Genomic DNA, 18,574 nt, shown 5'->3' with positions numbered 1-18,574 from the left:
TGGTTGCTGATGGACTGTCGGAGGATGAAGGGATCATGCACACTGGCTGATATTCGGTGTTCTGATGTTGCCTGCACATTGATGTGTGACGTGTGCTTTCTGTTGCGCTGATTGTGTGCTGTGTCACCAGGGGGCACAGGTGGGACATGTGTGCAGTGGATTGACCCCAACAAGTACGTGCATCCGGCTATGGGTATGGTCCTTGCTTGGTCTCCAGCTGTGGGACATGTGTGCAGTGGATTGACCCCAACAAGTACGTGCATCCGGCTATGGGTATGGTCCTTGCTTGGTCTCCAGCTGTTCCTGCGCATTGTGTTGGACGTATGGGGACTGGGGTTCCAGGCTGATGGTGATGTCCAGGAAAGGTGTGGGGGACTTGGATTTGGCTGGCTGTGAGACTCCACTGACTAAGGCGGGTGTTGGTTGGGGTGTGCCTGGGGCCAACAGGTGCAGCACAGCCAGCAGCTTGGTGTGGGGTGGGATGTTGGTTGTCTGCTGTGTTAGTGCCGTTGGCCTGTTAGGCGAAGATAGCTAGGATGCGTAGGATGGTTGTCCCTTTCAGCCTGTAGTGGACAGTTACATTGTCAGATGGTGGGCCTGTGAGGCAGGTGAGTTTCCTGGGGGGGCCGCTGTCTTTGTCTGCGCTGCCTCTGTGGTGGTCCGGGGGTTGGGAGGGGGTGCTGGGTGGGTGTTGTGACCCTCTTGGGTATCTGGGCTGCATGATGAGTGGCTCCATGGCATCTGTTGCCCTTCTGATGTTGCCCTGGGCTCCCTTTTGTGGTGCAGGCTGCTGTCCGACTTTACACCAGGTCAGAGCAGGTGTTAATTTCCTGCTGCTAGCGCACCTTATCGCATGTTTTGTGTTCTTATCGCCGATCTGGCTGGTTGTTGTGAATGTTGAGGTGTCGTTTTGTCGCTGCTTTTTGCACGGGTACGCCTACTCTGCATCTCTTCAGCGATAGTTGCGGGGGTCCTCTGTGGCGATGTTTTTTGCAGCTGCTATCGCGAAAAATCTGGAGCTGTGGGCTGTTAGTACCAGCTTGTAAATTGGGAGGTCAATTTATCACAACTTTGGCTGCGATAAAGTGCCTTTAATTCGGCGATGGCTCCTTGTGAATATGCCCCCAAGTCTCATCTGCAAAAGACACACAATTGATGGACAGAATGCAAATCAAAACATTCACCCCCAGTCAAGAGATCTGGGTTAAATCCATCATTCTTTTGCTCACCATACCACCCCAGTTTAGACCCAGCCATATGCAAATCAGTCTTAGCCTTGCGCCTCATGGGACCAGTCCAGCCCGAACTGCTAAGCCAGGTCTTCCACGGACCAGAAACAAGCATCCTAGGACCGGTTTTGGGGTTTCACCCCTCTTCAGCCAGGATAGCTTGAATCCAGTGGAACAGTGAGCCCGGACCCACATCTGGGTATACCCGGCACACTTAGGGCGGGGAAGCAAAGGACACACAATTGATGGACGGAATGCAGAACAAATCAAAATATTCACTCCCAGTCAAGAGATCTGGGTTAAATCCATCATTCTTTTGCTCACCATGCCACCCCAGTTTAGGATTGGCCATATGCAAATTAGTCTTGACCCTGTGCCTCATGGGAACAGTCCAGCCCGAACTGCTAAGCCAGGTCATCCCTTGACCGGAAAAAAGCATGCTAGGACTGGTTTTGGGATTTCACCCCTCTTCAGCCCGGATAGCTTGAATCCAGTGGCACAGTGAGCCTGGGACCCGTGTCTGGGTATACCCGGCGCACTTAGAGCGAGGAAGCAAAAGACACACAATGGATGGACGGAATGCAGAACAAATCAAAACATTCACCCCAGTCAAGAGATCTGGGTGAAATCCATCATTCTTTTGCTCACCATGCCACTCCAGATTAGACCTGGCCATATCCAAATCAGTCTTGACCCTGTGCCTCATGGGAACAGTCCAGCCCGCACTGCTAAGCCAGGACCACCCTGGCCCATAAACAAGCATCCTAGGACCTGTCTTGGCAGTTCGGTCTGGACTGTTCCCATGAGGCAGAGGGTTAAGACTGATTTGCATATGGCTGGGTCTAAACTGGGGTGGCATGGTGAGCAAAAGAACAATGGATTTAACCCAGATCTTTTGACTGGGGCAGAATGTTTGCATTGTCAGCATTCCGTCCGTCATTTGATTGCTGTAACACTTTTCGCCCTATGTGGGATGGGTATGCCCAGACGTGGGTCCCTTGATCACTGTGCCACTGGATTCAAGCTAGCCTGGCTGAAGAAGGGTGACATACCCTGACACCGGTTCCAGAATGCTTGTTTACGTTCCAGGGAGGACCTGGCTTGGCAGTTCGGTCTGGATTGTTCCCATGAGGCACAGGGTCAAGACTCATTTGCATATGGCTGGGTCTAAACTGGGGTGGCATGGTGAGCAAAAGAACAATGGATATAACCCTGATCTTTTGACTGGGGGAGAATGTATGCATTGTCAGCATTGCGTCCATCATTTGTTTGCTGTAACACTTTTTCGCCCTAAGTGGGATGGGTATGCCAGGACATGGGTCCCTTGCTCACTGTGCCACTGGATTCAAGCTAGCCTGGCTTAAAAAGGGTGACATACCCTGAAACCGGTCCCAGGATGCTTTTTTCCAGTCCAGGAAGGACCTGGCTTGGCAGTTCGGTCTGGACTTTTCCCATGAGGCACAGGGTCGAGACTGATTTGTATATGGCTGGGTCTAAACTAGGGTGGCATGGTGAGCAAAAGAACAATGGATTTAACCCAGATCTTTTGACTGGGGGAGAATATTTGCATTATCAGCATTCCGTCCATCATTTGTTTGCTGTAACACTTCAGTCTCATCTTGGCATAGTAGTGTGCCCCTCCCCGAAGTGTGCCATTTGCATTTTTATGTTCTGAATGGTTGTATACTGAAAATTCGACTCCAAGTGTGCACAGAAATGCTCCACATCCTGCAGACACGGGGCACGCCAGTGTATCAAAATGTTTAATGGCAGGCCTGTGTGCCTTCCCCCTCCTTCTTGCAGGTTTCTTTAAGTTGAAGGACTTAACCCACCTGCCCAAATACCTCGTGAGCACGGATGTACAGCTTTATGACGTGTACTTTTACAACGCGTGCCGTTACAACGTGTTTTTTTCAAAGCAAGTCGTTACCACGGCTTGCGTTGGAGGGGGTGCGGACGTAGGAATTTTTTAATTTACTATTCCAACACAGCCTACGTACAGTAGGGAAGGTGTTGGATTGTAAATAAAAAAATTCCTTGTCCTGCAGCGCCCTCCAGCGCAAGTCGTGGTAACGACTTGCGTTGAAAAGACCGCATTGTAACGGCACGGCGGTGTAACAGCCGCGTCGTAAAGGCTGTTCCCCCGTGAGCACCCTCGAACTTGGCTCTTACGTCTAGGACTTCCCTCCCACAGTAAGGTTTAGAGGTCACTTTAAGTAAAAGAGCACTTCACTTGAACACATGTTTCCTCTCTCATTCACTAAGTCACACTTTCTAAATCTCTCTCACTCTCTCTCGTGCCTGTCAGGTGCAGAACCCCATTGTAAGTACAGAACTCCTCTACTCCCTGCCTGAAACGTGTTGCCAGTTCACTGCACGTGTGATCGCACATGCTACCCCAGCACGACTGACGTTTTGAATCTTTGTGCATCCGTGTGTTCCTGGCAGCTAGCAGCCTTCTGTATCAAACTTCCTGCGCAGCGGGTACAATTTTCTTTCGGGAACAACTTCTAAAACTTTCAATCTTTTTTTGTTGTGGTGTTACTTTGTTGCAATTGAAGCGCACAAATCCTGCAATGCTGTTGTGCATGTCCTGCGCCAAGGATCAGAAGGGCATATATTGCTTGCAGAGTACCTGGTCTATAATATTGTGAATGCACTAACTGCTCTTGTCAGTGGGTGTGGTTCCGGAGTCGCGTGCTACTTGCCAGAAAAGCGATTTAACACCCATCAGGGTAACAAGTGCTATATGAATGCAAATCTTTCTTCCCCTTTTATCCCTCCGCTATCCTTCTCACTCCAAATAACTGACTAATATCCACCACTGAAATTACTTCATATTTCACCATATTAATTCACCACTAATCCTTTGTAGGCTTCCTGAATAGAGTGCGTCAACAAACACTATATAAATACAAACCTTTGTCCTCCTCTATCCTTCTGCTATCATTCCAAATCCAAATAACTGACTAACCTATCCACCACTTAAAATGTACTTGCATGTTTCACTATACTAATTCAACACTAATCCTCTATGGGTCGCGGAGTAGCTTGCTACTCGCGGAAAAAGCGCTTTGACGCCTCGTCAGGGGTAGTAAGCACTATATAAATGCAATTACAATACAATACAATACAATGTGCTCTTTTGTGGGTCCCCTTGCCACCTTTCTGGCTACAATATGTTCTTGTCTTTAAAAAAAAGGACATTTTATGACCTCCACTGTTAAGGAGAAAGCCCCAGTTTAATCCATTGCTGCCTTGTTGTTACGTGCTATAGGCAGGAGACCTCATTTGCTACTGGTGAAATGAAACTTCCACTAAGAGTGGTTGCTTCTTGTTTCTTTTTTTCACTACCACCCACCAGTCTCGTGTCAGTCACATAACATTCATTTCAAAAGTTTCTGCGTTGCCTGTGAGACTTATGAGTAACTCAACCAGACCAGGCCAAGTTTCATTGCATTTTGTTGCTTGTAGTCCTGATTTTTAGGATAGGAAACGCTGAACCTGAATACTGTAATAAAACCTGCTTCTGACTTTGGTCACTCAAGATGTCCCATGTGTAGATCAAGATTCCCATCTCTTCCCATTTTCATCTCTCTGGGAAGCTAGTCCTTCATCTATAATGGGAAAAGCAAAAGTGGAAGTTCCAAATACAATGGACATAAACTACTCACAACTGACGTAGGGCATCTTGGTATCTCTGGCTGTAACAACAGCACAGTATCCAGAAACTTGTAAAGAAAACAAGTTTTAAAATACCTTAATTGAAACACTCTTCACAAAATGGTGAAATATTTGTATTTTGCTGTTATCCATAAAACTATACTTTCTTGGGTACAGAGAAGCTGTAATTAATGATGCTGCATCACCAGAATTGTTGCTTTCTTCGGGTTTGACATTTGCATAGTTAAAGTTGGCAGTTTATTCCCAAAGGTTCATCATCATTCCAGTTATAACTTCTCAGCAGAACTGCCATTTTCCTTCCCTTTAAAACAAATTCTGGATCCCGTTGGAATAATGCATTTTGGTGGTCGGGCATCTCTGTATTAGGATGGTTGCATAATTTTGTAGTTTATTTATGCACACTACATAATTTAATTGTCTCTGAGCATACACTCTACGCCACTCGACTGTACGCAACGCCATGCCATACCACTCTACGTACTCCTACAACACACCACTCCACGACACTCTACACTACGACACTTTACTCCACTCTACGCTACTCCACTCTATGCCTGTCCTTTCCACAGCACTCTGCTCCACTCTACAACACTCCACTCTATAAAATTGTACGCCACTCCACTCCCCTCCATGCTACAGTGCTAAAGTTTAACCATGCTTAACAGAAGCCGCCATGGTGTACAACAGGGGTAAAACACATTGTCAAAGACAATAGCTCTCACATAGGCAAGACCTATTGGCTTTGCCAGTGCTTGTTACCTGTGTCACTGGAGTAAGGCCTACATCCTCAATCATTTACAATTCTGCTGCTTTGTGCTTAACTCATGCTTGGCCTACAATTTTTTGTGTGTGTAGTGCTGCGCAGTGCATATGTAATGAACGTTTGAATGTGAATCATACATTATATGACGGATGCAGTGCCGCGCAGCGCGTGTATGTGGTGTACATGTGCTGGATGTATGTGTGCCTGTGAACGGTATAATACAGGGCTGACTTGGGGTTCCATTTTTGGAGGCCGAGGGCTGCATGGTGAAACATGAGGCGAGGAGGTAGATGAATCCCCAAGACAGATTTTTGGAATGATGCATTCCTGTAAGCTGGGAGGGACACAGGGAGAGCTAGGCTCCCCCTGTACACTTCAAAGGGTGCTCTTTAATTCAGAGGGAGGTCACAAGGAGAGAACCTGGGCACATCTCAGGAAGGAGACCGGGCTGGTAAGATAATATTGAGAAGTAGGGCTGAGGCATGGGGCTAACCTTTTGATACACATATCACTGTGGCTGAGATCCAGGTGTGAATGCCTGGTCACTCCCTTGACTCCATGTGAGGATACTAGCTATGAAGTTGCTCTTGCAGTGACAGACTGCTTTCTTGAGAAAGTGAGGGCAGAGGAGTGGGCATCTCAAAAGAAAGCAAAGCTCCAATATAAACTTCAAAGACTCAGACTCTAAATCTCATTTGGTGTCTGGAAATGGACAATAAGAAGGGGAGTTTGAGACCCCAAAAATGATCAACTGTCAAGTATCCAGTTGGGCTGTGTGTGGAGGAGAAACTCTGCAAGACTTCTGTCTCTGACCAGGACTGGGGACCAAGGTCTGCTAATCTCCCAGATGGGTGATCTGAGCCCTCCTGTCACGGAGTTTGGATCACCAGTGCATGCCTGCTTGCCAAGAACAGTGTAAATTGTGAGGAAGAAGAGAGCTTTGGAGGGAGCGTGGACCAGTGGGGAATCCTGGGAGTTGGTTCCGCTAGCAAGGTACGAAGAGACAGCTGCTGCACCTATCGGGTTATCCCTGATATGCCAGAGGAGGGATGCTGTGAAGTGAGCCTCAAGCTTTGCTGTGTTGATTGCGTCATCCTCCATTTGCAATGAAGAATCGGTTATCCTGTATGCCAGGAGGTTGCTGTAACGAGTGGGCTGTAGCCTGTGTGCAGTGAAAACCCGGCAACCACATAGGCCAGGAGCGGCCACTGTGAAGTGACTGCAGTACTGAGTGGGCCGTAGCACATGTTTGTTGGTGAGACACCAACCCTGTATGCCAGGAGGTGCAGCTGTGAATAAATCTGCTGTGATGATCTGGTCCGAGCCCGTGTGCTGTGGAGAGACGGTGCCCCATATGCTAGAGTGGGCCACCGGGACCAAGAGAGAAGTGTGACCTGGTCGGATACATTGGGAACTTGCTTGCCAGATTGCGCTTCGACACTGGAACATATTTGACTTTGATACAGAGCCAGAATGGGACTCCTGAGCCTCGGACTAGTGGGGCTTCACCTGAATATGGCTGTGTGAATGGGTAATAACTACTGCTGCTAGAACTAGGAGGGAGTGGGATCAGTGAACCGCATAAATACATCAGAGCCTGACCTCAGGGGCCTGTGGAAATTATTTATGAATGTTATATTTTCCTTTGTGGTAGTAGCTGTAAAATAAATACTTATTTATTTCCATAAAAGTAAGTACTTGACTGGACAGTCATTTATTGCTTCAGTTGAGTTGTGAGCCTGTGTTGACCCCCTTGTATCTACCTTCCCCAGGAAAAGCCTTGGGGCCTAATTATGAGTTAGGCGGCCAATGGGATCACCGAACCAGGCGGTGCAGAGGTAGACGAGGACCGCCACACCTGTGGTCCAACCGCAGTATTATGAGTATTGCGGTCAAAAGCTGCGATCCTCAGCGGTTGCGCTGCGGTCTTGAGGCCTCCATATGCTTATATTGTGAGTTTCCTCACCACTAGCAGTTTCATGGCAGTAAGCCTGCCATGAAAATTCTGGCAGTGAGGAAATAAAGGTGGCCCTACAGGGCCCTCTGTTGCCCCAAGGCCTGGGGATGCATGCAGTGGTGCACATGTTGTGCCCCCTGTGTCCATGCACCCCCTGCTCCTGCATGGCATCGATTTCACAGTCCATGATGTGCAGGAGCGGACTTTGACATTCCGATTGTAGTGCCTTTTTGAAAGGCACCGCCGTGGGAACGCTAAAGGGGAGGCTCGCCAGACTACGAGGAAACTCGTAATCTCGTGGGCACCCATCGGTCCTATTTGGCGTTGTGGGAGTGGGACGGTGGTGTGGTAACCCGCTCCCACACTGCCAAACTCTTAATCGGGCCCTATGCCTGCTTGACCCATGCTCCTACAGAGAGTCAAGTTGCTCAGAAACCATAGTAGGCCGGGCCCTGCGACATCAAGTGTAAAAGTGTTGAGCCTCTACGGCTGAGCCCATTAAGCCTCTGTTTGCCACGTGGCCCCCTGAACAGGGTTCAAATACTATTAAAGTAATTTAAATAGTTTACCATAATAAGTTAGCCTAGCTCTTGTTTAATTTAAATAAAATTAGCCCTAGACAGTTACTTAAAATACCTCAAAATTAAATGAACTGTAATTAAACTTACCTGAATCAATGGACCTGATAGATCAGTGCCCTGAAAAGGTACTCAATATTTATGGCATCCAATAAAATGATCTAGAACACAAAGAGAGTAAGGAGTTGCGTCCGTGGATGCTGGACGGGGAATACTCCTGATTCCCTGGTCAAGAATTAGAAAAGAACAATGGAGGAGTATCACCCGATGAAGGAGATGAAGGCTTTTCCTGATGAGGAACACTGTTCCTTTGTTAGTAAACCCCTCACTGTGAATGTGGGCACGTACACTGTATATAAAGCAAATGCATAATGAACACTGTACCTATAAATTAGGATATATGCAATCTTGAAGTAAAATTTTTTTGCAATACTAACGTTGTTTTTTGATTTCATGTATATAAATGCTTTAGAATTGTAATTTCTTTTGTGTCTCGGGACCCCTTCCCTTCTTTCCATTTGCTACCCAGGTCCCTTTTGACTGCATTGGGTATAACCCTGTTTGTTATAACGTAGTTTGTACAGGCGTCTGCCTGTGAGGTTACGCTAACCCCCTACTAGGAGGTTTCCCGTGTTCTCTAGAATAAATATTTTGTTCTATCGTAGCTCAGAGAACATGGTTCTTCGTTCTTTTCGCTGATAATCATGTACCGCCAGCCTATGAATTCAAATACAGGCGTGGTGTGTTTCTAATTAGTTTTTTTAATTGTTCCTCAGGAGCTTGCCCACCCACAACAGTGCTTGTCCTGACGAAGACCCTTCCGAAAGGATAAAGACTCCTACAATTTTGGGTCGAAACGTAGACCACTACGTAACACAAGACCAGCTCCAGTCCCCATTCAGTCATTGACAGCTATAACGGAGCTAGGCCTTCTTTTGAGATTTATAATTTTGGACTCGTGTGGAGCCTACTGATGTGGCCCTGATGCCAAGGGACCACATGTACACTGTCTTAATAGATAAAATAAGACTTGTCACTGAATGAATCAGTTTAACCATATCCTACCCCCTACACTTTCCCTCACGTCACCCCCTTCCCGTTGTGAATGTGGGCACGTACACTGTATATAAAGCAAATGCATAATGAACACTGTACCTATAAATTAGGATATATGCAATCTTGAAGTAAATTTTTTTTGCAATACTAACGTTGTTTTTTGATTTCATGTATATAAATGCTTTAGAATTGTAATTTCTTTTGTGTCTCGGGACCCCTTCCCTTCTTTCCAGAAACCATAGTAGGCCGGGCCCTGCGACATCAAGTGTAAAAGTGTTGAGCCTCTACGGCTGAGCCCATTAAGCCTCTGTTTGCCACGTGGCCCCCTGAACAGGGTTCAAATACTATTAAAGTAATTTAAATAGTTTACCATAATAAGTTAGCCTAGCTCTTGTTTAATTTAAATAAAATTAGCCCTAGACAGTTACTTAAAATACCTCAAAATTAAATGAACTGTAATTAAACTTACCTGAATCAATGGACCTGATAGATCAGTGCCCTGAAAAGGTACTCAATATTTATGGCATCCAATAAAATGATCTAGAACACAAAGAGAGTAAGGAGTTGCGTCCGTGGATGCTGGACGGGGAATACTCCTGATTCCCTGGTCAAGAATTAGAAAAGAACAATGGAGGAGTATCACCCGATGAAGGAGATGAAGGCTTTTCCTGATGAGGAACACTGTTCCTTTGTTAGTAAACCCCTCACTCACCACCTAGTGGTGACTTGCTTCATCATCGGGCCCACCCTGTGGCCTAGCGTCACTTGGGTGTGCTTCAACACCTGAGTTACAGTGGAGCAGGTAGTGAAGTGTGGGTTGTGAACAAAAAAAGGTGTAAGTGTAAAAATTGTCCTGGTTAATGCTTTGTAAGGATTTTAATAAAAAAGTAACTGGACAATAATTAAAAGGTCGGTGAGATACTGGTAGGGAAGTTACGGCCTACGTATCTCGGCTATGTGTTGGTCAACATGTTTCTACCATAAGGGGCGATCCCCGGTATTCTTCAGGACCAAAACAAGGAACTTAAAACCTGGCTATTCGACAAAAAATTAACCCCCCCCCCCTCCCCAAGCGCCTTGAGACCCTCTGGGTGAGTAGTGCGCTATTTAAATCCCTGAACTTGAACTATAAACATGATTTTCGCCTACACCCTACAGGGGCCTCACCGTTACCTGTGCTTATCAGATTAACCTTTGTTTAACATGTAATCATGCTATGCCCTGCAGTACCAATTAATCAGAGTGACCTCTGTGTACCATGTAATTATAATGTTTTGCCCATATCCTGCGAAAACCCCCAAAAGCTACTCACCTTCTGATTCTCCAGATTGACTATTTGTTTAGGAATGCAATAAAAGATTATTGATACAACTCCCTTACATGCCTGGGGCAGGATAAAGAGTATATAATACGTGAAGTAAGACCATTCTGCAGACTGCCTCATCAGACAGCTATGGGTGTCTGCTGTTGATGCCTCTCCATCTCATGAGATTGTAATAAATATCCTTTCTCTCTGGCTCCAGCGTTGGTCTCAGTTTTTATTACGGACCACTGTGGACTATAGGGTGACCCTGACACCTTTGGTGGTCTGCCAAAAGACCCCCAAATCCACAATTGCCGCCCAAACGTGGGGCCGATCAGAGATGCGGTTGCCCGGTTGCGGGGTCCCGACGAGGAAGTTGAACGGATGGTGGTGGGCCGGCCTACGCGAAAAAGACCCTCGTCTTCGTAGCCACCACCCGACCTTCACTACATCCGCAAGTGGCTCCGGTCCTGACTCGGGCCCTCAATTGACTTGGACGATCTTTGCACTAAAGAGACCACCTGGAGAACGAGACAAAGGATTCTGGTAGGGTCGCTGATTTGCGACACCTTTTTGTTTGTACTCGGTTTTGGTTGTCTGGTTTGTTTAATTTCACTCTTTGCAAAGATTGAAGATAAAACGTAATGTGGAATTTTTGTCCAACCTCTGAAATTTGTAGAAATATTATTTAAGATAACACAGAAAAGCAGCCCGTACTTGGTAAATCCGCTTGATAAGGTTGTTGATGACACCCTTTTTTTTGGTATTTTGGTTACCCAGACTTGGTATATCGATATTTGCAAATGACGAAAGTTAAGCGGGTAAAGTGGACTACTTGACCAATTTTCTGAAATTTGTGGAGACGTTTTTTAAGGAACTAGAAAAACCTGTCGGCTTTTAGTAAATTTGCACGATGGTTAGGTTGTTGTATAACTCGATCGAGGGTGCTAGAAGATAGTCAGCCGGCTCCCCCGGAAGGTACCTCAAGTAAGGATATGTACATAAAATACAGTATTTCTTCCATAAGGTATAATTCTTTATGGCATAAATACACGTTCAAGGACGCCCGAAGGGCTAAGTTGTGCTATATGAGTCTTTTTTCATTTCAAGGATAAAGAGACTCTGGCCCATATATGGTTCTTTTGAATCTCACAAAATTGAAGCTGTAGAAATACAGCTCTTTAAAAGAAGGTCGCAAAAGCATTGTTTAACGCCCTAGGCCAATGGAAAAAGGAGGGAGCTGAAAGAGAGAGAAGGGCTCAAGCAAGGTTACTGAAAGAGGCTAGAAAAAGCAATAAACAGAAATTAATATAATTACAACAGCAAAACATTGCATCCAACCTTGCGTGTACAGATAGAGTACACAGGTTGAATGTGTCTGGTCAGTATCATGTGCGTCATACACAGCTAGCGCGAGCAGACCCCCAATATGAGGAGCTTCTCCTCCATCCCTTACCACCACCGTACCATGTCCCTCCCCATCCTATCCCACGGCTGCCCGATGGAAATGAACCCTCCGGAAATGCCCAACCCCTACCTCCCGATCCCACTGCCCTTCCCGCTCAATCTGACCCAGAGACCGCATCTTCTGCTCGATCCCACACACCCCACATCACATCTGCACAGAAACAGGCCTTGGATGGTCTAGTTTGCACCTGCCTGGAGGATCTTTTTACCTCTAGCCAGATCCGTGCTATTTATGAGGCCTATGCACCACCTCAAAAGAGCTAGCTACTTCCTACAACAATTTGCTTATGAAATATTCTCTCTTTATGAGAAACGCCACAAAGTGACACCAGCTGACCATGTTAAAGGATTGCATCGTAAGTTGACAGAGGGGAGAGAAAGTGCTGAGGAAAGCAACAGTTTGTTAGCGCTCACGCTACAAATGATGGAGGGTCTAAGGAGAGACCAGGAGTAAGAGAAAAAGCCACTAGTAAAGGAGGGCGCGACTGGAGGACATATGGCACCAATAAGGGAAGCAGCTCCAGTTTTTGTCCCCACTCGGGGGGCAGGTACTGCTGAGGGACTGGATAGTCCAGACGCCAAAAGTAGGACGTTATATAATTGGGTGTACACTCCGTGGCTTCGAGCTGACATCTAGCTTTCAAAAAGGACTTGCCTGACCCCCGGGAGAGTCCTACGGGATTCTACGAAGGGTTGGACACGGTTATTACTACCTATACAATGACACTGACTGACATAGACCAGTTCTTTGGTTTAATTCTGCCCCCAGATATTTGAAGACCCATAAGGAAAGTTGATGATGAGGCCTTGTTCAAGCATAAGTGGGAAGATTTGACGACAATGGATAGGGATAGAAAACCAGGTGAAAGGCCTGCAGAAGCTATTTTAGAGCTGCCAGGTAATATATTAAAAAAATTGAAGGCCACAATTCCAGCTAGGAAGGTAGATTGGACAGCTATCACTGCTTGTAAACAAAAATCTGAGGAAACTACATCTGACTACTTGTCCCGCCTAAGCCAAGTGTTTATTGACTATAGTAGACAGGACGCGACGACTGAGACAGATCGACACTTACTAGTTCAGACTTTTGTTAAAGGATTGTTGCCACCCATCTCGACAAAGTTACAGAGTAGCGAAAGCACGTGGCCTGCTGCAACACCCAAACAGATCTTGACTGTGGCCCAATATTATGAACGTCTGCAGAGTAAGATAGAGGAGGAAAAAGATAAGAAAAGAAAAGAACTCAAAGAAAAAGTAAGGCTCTCCCAAATAAGCATTAGAGAGGGAGAAAACGGTAGAGGTCTGCAGTATAATTATATGCCCAAACCTACTGGAACACACCCACCCCCACGTTAACACTCCCAGGACCAATGCGCGTATTGTAAGGAAACAGGCCACTGGCGCGCAGATTGTCCTCTTTTACAGCGAAATACAATGGGTCGGGGAAGGGGATTGGGTAGAGGTAGAGGAAGAGTCCCACCCTCCAACGGACAACGCTCCAATGTCTTTGATAACAATAGACAGGCTTTTGTACACAATTTTTCTGGTGACCACTTCCCCGACAATTAATTTGCATGAGACAGCCAGGGACAGGGAAAGGAACCAGTGGAACTTCCAGTTGATCAGGCCCCTATGTCACAGCTTCAGTGGTTGGAACTCAGGGGAAATTCTTGGTCGAAACAGGGGCCTCTAGAAGTGCCCTCTCACATAAACTGATTCCTAGGGCGCCCTTGTCTGGCTTATCAGTCACATCTGTAGGATTTGACGGCACGCCGTCCACCAATCCCCTTTCTACTGAGGTTCCCCTGGACATACAGGGGAACGCAGTGATGGCCTCTTTTCTGCTTTCCCCAAACTGCCCAGACAATTTGATGGGCATTGATCTCTTAAAACATTTCAGAGCCACCATTTGCTGTTTTCCTCAGAATGTCCGAGTCATACTAATTGATAATGATTACCCACTTGGCTATGAATCCCACCTTTATTGTCTCACTGATTCCGAACAGCAGGATTTGTCCCAGGTACCTGACACCCTGTGGGCCATCACGGACACCGACGTGGGGGAGATTGTGATGGATCCCGTCCGCATAACAGTAAAACAGAATGCACCTCTTCCCCGCCTCCCTCAGTATAAAATTTCTGCAGATGGTGAAAAGGCTCTCATGACCATAGTACAGGATATGATTGCAGCTGGGGTAGTTGAGGAAGTTCAGTCTAACATTTGCAATAGTCCCATCCTTCCAGTTTTTAAAGTACGTCCACCTCTGAGAAAATATACCGTTTTGTCATTGACCTCCGCGCAATCAACAAAATAGTGGTCCCACAATATCCTGTGGTCTCTAACATAACAACTATATTGACAATGATCCCCTCAACTGCTACCACCTTTACAGTTATTGACCTAAAAAATGCCTTCTTCTCCATACCAATACATCCTGATTCACGCTATCTTTTTGGTTTCACCATAAAAAACAGATTGTACAGATTCTGTTGGTTTCCTCAAGGGTATACTGGAACCCCTAGTATCTACAGCCAGGCCCTTAAACAACAGCTCAACCAGATACAGTTATCACCCGGCGCTGTTCTCATCCAATATGTCGATGATTCTGTTGGCTGCAGACACTCCGGCCCTGGCTCGCACTGCCTCTCTTACTACACTATGCTTTTTGGCATCACAGGGCCATAAGGTATCCAAGAATAAGCTACAATATTGTAGACAGCAGGTGACCTACTTTGGCCATCTGCTGTCTAAGGAGGGACGTACTCTCACACCTGACCGCATCCAAACAATACTACACCTTTCCTCTCCCACCACCCAAAGAGATGTTCGTGCATTAATTGGACTCAAGTCAAGTCAAGTCAAGATTTTATTGTTTCCAATTATTAAAAATGATTACAAATACATTAGAAAATCATTCATTAAAAAAATGTGCATGGGTTTTGTCATATTAAATTGAATAGTCCAGAAAATTATTAAGTTCTCAATTATTTAATTTCGGTTCGGTTCTTCTTACTTGGCCGATCTTCTCAAGTTTGCATTTCATGCGCTTTTTAATAAATACTAACTTTGTCTATCAAGTGTTGGATTTAGCGTTTTCAACTTCTCTCGTCTCCCCAATTTCCACTTGTCGTAGGAGAGATTGTGCTTTCCTCCTGTATTTAACCCCCCTACAAGCCAACGTGGGGGACGATCCATCCAACCATCGAATTACAGCTTGCCTGCATGTTCGAATGTTCAATTGATTAAAAATATTTTTTAAAAGCTGTCTCCTTAACTCCATAAGAGCTGGGCAAACACATAGCAGGTGGGTTAATGTTTCATTTTGATAACCACCCACATAGGCGACAATGAGGGTCCGTGTAACTACCTTTCCAGGATGTTAACAAGTCCTTTGAAAGCTGTAAGCCCAGCCGATGTTCTATATATCTGTGTTTTAGTGTCATATTAAAGTGACTTTCTAAATAAGGCTGCAGCTTTATCCCGGATTAGAACATTGGAATGTTGGGAGCTCCATTGAAAACAATGGAGTGCTCTGGGCTTATAATGGCTGGTATAAGCCTGGAGCTCCAACATTCCAATGTTTCTTTGTTCACAGCTCTGGCTGTGAACAAAGGCTTCAGGGAACCTGAGGGGATTCCAATCCCCTCACGCTCCCAAAAGGCTTTGTTTTTTTTGTTAGAACATTCTGTCCTCTAGTGACAGAATGTTCTAATAGCCTTATAGCCTTTCGTAGATGGGCTATACCGCTATTAAAGTCCCTCTCCCTTGTTAAAGGCCCTCGCCTTCGGCTCGGGGCCTTTAACGCTGGAGAGGGCCTTTAATAGTCGGTATAGCCCTCTACGGCGGGCTATAAGGCTATATTATGAATTTATCACTGTCCACCCATGTCGTTGCTTCAAAATTATTGACTTGTCTTCCAAATAGGATTTCGTTTTGACAGCATTATTTGTTATTTTGTCGAGGCTGGTTCTGTCTGGCATCGAATCCCATGTCGATTGGATTCCTATGCAACTCAAGGATTGGGTCAAGAAATCTCCCCAACTGCGTGGCGTATGCTGTTTCTGCTGGATTTCGATTTCTTCCCAACACAGGCTATCCAGTGAGCCTTCCTCTGACAGACGTACTTTATGACAAAGTTTCGCAAAAGTACCCATGCTGAGAAACTTCTGATTCAGCAGGCCAAATTCTAGGCGAACCTGCGCAGGTGAGGCTGAATTTGGGAGGTTTAAAGCCGCCTTGTATATCTTTGTTTGTAGGCTGTTTAACAACCCCGCCTCTTTGCCACACCAGGTGACTAATGCATATGACAAAGTGGGTAAGGTTTGCGATTTCATCACTTTAAGCAGGTGTGTATAATTTGGACAACTTAATTTGTTCTGTAATTGACGGAATGCATAGATCAAGGAATGTGATTTTGCATTTAGATCTATTTTATGTTCCTTGTTAGCTAGGCCTCGCCCCAGTTTTAGGCCTAGGTACTTGTAGGATACTTCCTCCTTTATTAGGGTACTATTTGCGTACCATTTAAATGTCTATTTTTTCGGGTCTACTAGGCGGACCACTTTGGTTTTCTCTGTATTTAGTTTCAAACTTTCGTGCTCCAAGTAAGTTATCAGGTTGTTAATCATTCTTTGGAGTCCTATTGGGGTTTGACTCAGAACAACAATGTTGTCAGCATACTGCAGAAATGGTATTGGGGTTTTTGCCAAGTACGGTGGATGTCCTTCCCCCCACCTGCATGTGTCTGACAATATCCGCCATGTAAAGATTGAATAAGCTGGGGGGCAGGACGCAGTCTTGTTTTAAGCCCTGTTTCGTGCTAATTTTGTCCGTAATACTGCTACCGTCTCCCAATTTAACTCTTGCCCATGTTTCACTATACAGGCTTATTATTGCCTCCAGTAGGTTCTTCGGTAGTCCCCATGATCTTAATTTTTCCCATAATCTATTTCGGTTCACCCTGTCAAAAGCAGCTCGTAGGTCTATAAAACACACAAACAATCTGGTCTTCTTTGTTTCAGCTTTTTCCTTCAGGAGAGCCAGGGTTATTAGGTTTGTCAGTGTGCCCGTCCTTGGCCGGAAACCTGTTTGGAACATGGGTATTATATTTGTATTCTCCATCCAGTCTTGGAGGTGTAGCAATAAACAAGAACCGTATAGTTTCGCCTCCACGTCCATCAGCGATATCAACCTGTATTTCCCTGGCTCGTTATGATCGCCTTGCTTAAAAATAGAGTGTATTATACTCCCATTCCAAGACTTGGGACTTGTGAATTTTATTCTGGTTGTAGATTGAGTTAAAAAGTGGTGTTAAGTATTCTGCCCAGAACTCAGGAGAATGTTTTAAAATGGCGTTTGGGAGCCCATTGGGACCTGCTGCGCCCTCTGTTTTCAGGCGTTTTATTATTCCTTGTAGCTGTTCAACTGTTACAAGGGTGTCTGGGCCTAGTACTGAATCTTCTGATTTTTTTTAGTGGAATGGTTGGCCTATTACTGATGTTAACTTTGGTCCAATTTTCATTATCATGAGATGACTTCCTCATATCTTTTACCGGAATTTCTTGTGTTTCTAAAATATTTTTTGCATGTTCCGAGTTTCTGGCGCATATTTCGCACTCTTTTTTGCGATGCGATTTTTGTCCGTCCTCCCTGCCAATAAACATATTTTTGACATACTGGATCCACTTATTTTCTCTAATTCCTGCCTCTTGTCTTAGAAGGTTTCCCTTTGTCAGTTTATTAATGATACCCCAGAATGTCCAGCCATTTTTGTATTTACCAGCGATTAGTAGTTTTGTCCAGATTTCTTCTTGGTATGATTTTTTTGCATTACTCAGCAAAATCCTGTATTTTTTTCGCATGGCCTTTAATTTCGCCTTATCCGGTTTCCTTCAGTTTTTCATCGTTATTACCTGCTTCCGGACTTCACGTGTGATTTTCCGTTTTTCCTCCCAAAGGGTGATGTTGTACCATGGCTTTTTCCCGGTATTGAGTCTTACGTTGTTCAATTTCGTAGTTGGGGGATTTCTGGTTAAGACATCACATAGATGTTCCCATGTTTTTATAGGGTTTTTTTTTCTTTTAATGTGAGTTCGAGCAATTCTTTTTTGAATTTGTCCATTGTTGGTTTTATATCCTTTCCACCCCATTTCAATTTCTGTAGGTTGAATTTTTCAGTATGTTGAATAACGGTATTTACTTTTTGGATTTTGTTGGGCAAGATTTTGATTTTGGTAATTAGTGGGAAATGATCACTTTCTGTGCGTTCCCCACCGAAAACGTGCTTACCATCGGCATCAGTTTATTGCTCATTAATGTGAAATCTATTGATGATTTTCAATTGCCGCTTAAGAAGGTTATTGGTGTAACTCTGTCCCCCTTTTCGTTGCCACTCAACATTGAAAGGCCCAAGTCTCCGAAATCTTGAGTTATGTTATTATCTTTTGTTAAATTACTATTAAAGTTTCCTGAGATGATCATGGAATATAATTTGTGTGAGCTTTGTAGTGCCCGGATCAAAGTCATTAATGTTATCA

The sequence above is a fragment of the Lissotriton vulgaris genome, chromosome 6 (genome assembly GCF_964263255.1).
Source record: "Lissotriton vulgaris chromosome 6, aLisVul1.2, whole genome shotgun sequence".
In the NCBI taxonomy this organism is placed as follows: Eukaryota; Metazoa; Chordata; class Amphibia; order Caudata; family Salamandridae; genus Lissotriton; species Lissotriton vulgaris.
This window is presented reverse-complemented; position numbering follows the sequence as displayed.